Genomic DNA, 2674 nt, shown 5'->3' on the forward strand with positions numbered 1-2674 from the left:
CTACCTGTATCTAGTTGCCTACATCTACTTTAGACACAATATTCGCATATATGTACACTATAGATAGCGACTTCTATCATTGTTACTTTATTCTTTGATCTTTCTATGACAACAGAATGAGGGAAGGCACGTCACACATTGTGACTATTGGAGTTTTCACGTACCATCTTACTCTCTCTTGCTTGAATCTTCATTTCTCTTGCTTCTCTCTTACATACACTTGTGCTCTCACATTTGCTACACCTTTCATTATGATCAACATATTCTCCTATTTTTGTTGTTGTAGCTTTCTCCATTTAAGGTGTGGTTGTTGCACTTTCTACACTTGATATAGGAGTTGTGCCTTATTGAGTGGTTAAGCCTTCACTTTTTAACTTGATTTCAACACAATTTCATCTCTTTTTGGCATTCTTCTTACCTATTGTTGACCCTCTAATTGTGGTTGATGGCTATTCCAAAAATGTTGCCTTGTGCTTGAGAAATAGCATTGATTGGAATGGAAAGTGTACCTTCTTCCTTTATTATCTCAATAACAAAGACTCAAGGGCATTGAGGATACAAATTGCCTTACTAGCTTTTTGTCTCGGGAAATCTTAATACATTTAGGTTATTCTACATCCAGGGCACCATTGGCCCATATCATTCTCTTTGGGCTATTCTTGCCTCTGTGGATAATGCAAGGATATGTGTCCTCATGTTTTGAGTTTCAAAAAGCTAATGTTTCCTTAGGTTGGATTATTGATTGCCTTATTCCTTGTCCTGACATCTTAATGGGCATGGGTTTGTAATCCATCAAGATAGGGCGACCCTTTTTCTCATAGTAAACGAAGGGTTTAGTGTTCTCCTCATCATCTCTCGGTTCCTTGACATGATAGACATACATATTACTTGGGGAATGAGGAATGATTAAGCATGGTAGTCTTGGAATTCTAGATGGATTGATTTCAGCTCTTTGTGCCATTTGTCTTTGCTCTTAGGGAGTTAGGAGTCCTAGAGGCTATAACTGTCTTAGATAGTTGAAACCTGGTTTATCGTGGGGATGGGCAAAGTTGGGATTAGGTCTTGGAAGTCTTCTTGGAGCTCTATGATATGCAGCCTCATGCCAAAAGCTTCCACAATTAGTGTATGTGCATATTGGCCTCGAGCACTCCAAAGGGAGGTGGACTATGACACAATGTACACACTGTATATTTTGTTGATAAGGTCATGATAGTTTCAAGTTCTCTACCATTTTTAAGAGCTCTTGTTATTATTTCTTCACATTAGGACATAAAGTCTTTTGTGTCATTCATCTCATTCTTGCCATGCCTTAGTTGAGTTTTTGAATAGCTGCCTATAACTTTGTTGTCTTTGCTTCTTTCACGGTGCAGTTCATTAATGTGGATTGCTTCATCAACCACATCATTGATGCTAGAGTGATTGGGACTTGAATTGCCTACCATGGTGTAATAAATCTTTTCATCATGGATTTCTTTTGATGAATGCTTTAGTTATAGCCTTGATAGTGGGTCTCTCAGCAATTGCTATGTGTTTAAAGAGTCTTCTTACTTTAAAGAATTAGTATTCCATTCTTTCTTCTCTTGTTGCTCAATGTTCATTAGGTGGATGATGAAATTATCATTGTAAATAACTTTTGTGAAGTGCTTGATAAAGAGATCTTTGAGAAAGATGAATGATGATTTTTTGATGGCATCCAACCCTATGAAGTAGGTTTTTCCTTTCTCTTCGAGGCATAGGCCAAAGGCTTGTACCTTTTTTGTGTCACTTGTGAGGTTATTCACCTCATTAATGTAATCGTTGTCCAAGCATCACTGCCATAGTGTAGAGTGGGGCCATACTCAAAACCGACATAGGTGGACATTGACATCCTAATCTACAATCAACGTCCGAGGTGCAAAGATAGACATAGCCAAAAAAATATAGAGACAAAGACGATGTACTAAAACAAGAACTCCCAAGTGCATATTGATATCTCAATCCAATACAATAGTCTCAATAGAGATAGGGATGATAGTATCCAAGTACACAAGGACAACACTTGAGGAATAACATAACTTTATAGACTCAAAGACAAAAATTATACAAAGGGAAAGATAGTACTACTGCCAATGATCATGACTTAGGACATATAGGGGGGATGAACCCTACTATTGTCATGGAACTTAGGATGCCAATCGAAGAACAGGTCGAATGACCCAATAGACAAATGATGTCCCCACAGACAAACAAAAAAGATTAATCCCTTGCTTGGGCAGACCTTTCCCTTTTATATATTGCTATTAGCTACAATATTCTCTCTACCCATGTGTTGTGCCAATGGCCACATCTACTACTACACCTGTCTGATCATCAATGTGCCATTGGCTGCCTTGCTTTAAACATGGCTAACTACCACTATACATAGAGTGGACTTGGACCCACATAGTTATTTGTGCCGGTGTTGCCTTCATCCTCCGTGGTGGGTGCATCATCTTATTGGATTTGGTTTGGATATGGATATGGGGCAATGGGTGCCAGACCACTCAAAGGAGAGATGGGAGGAAGTAAACAGTGGGGTGGATTGGGGCTTGGTGCAGGCTAGAGGCAAGGTGCTATTGGATCGAGTGGTTGGGGTCATAGTGGAGGAAGCAGGGTATACTATAGGTGGTGCTGTTACAGCTAGAAATATATAGGT

This window comes from Lygodium microphyllum, chromosome 25 (assembly GCF_053477565.2).
Source record: "Lygodium microphyllum isolate KBCC chromosome 25, Lygodium_microphyllum_v1.1.10, whole genome shotgun sequence".
NCBI classification, from domain to species: Eukaryota; Viridiplantae; Streptophyta; class Polypodiopsida; order Schizaeales; family Lygodiaceae; genus Lygodium; species Lygodium microphyllum.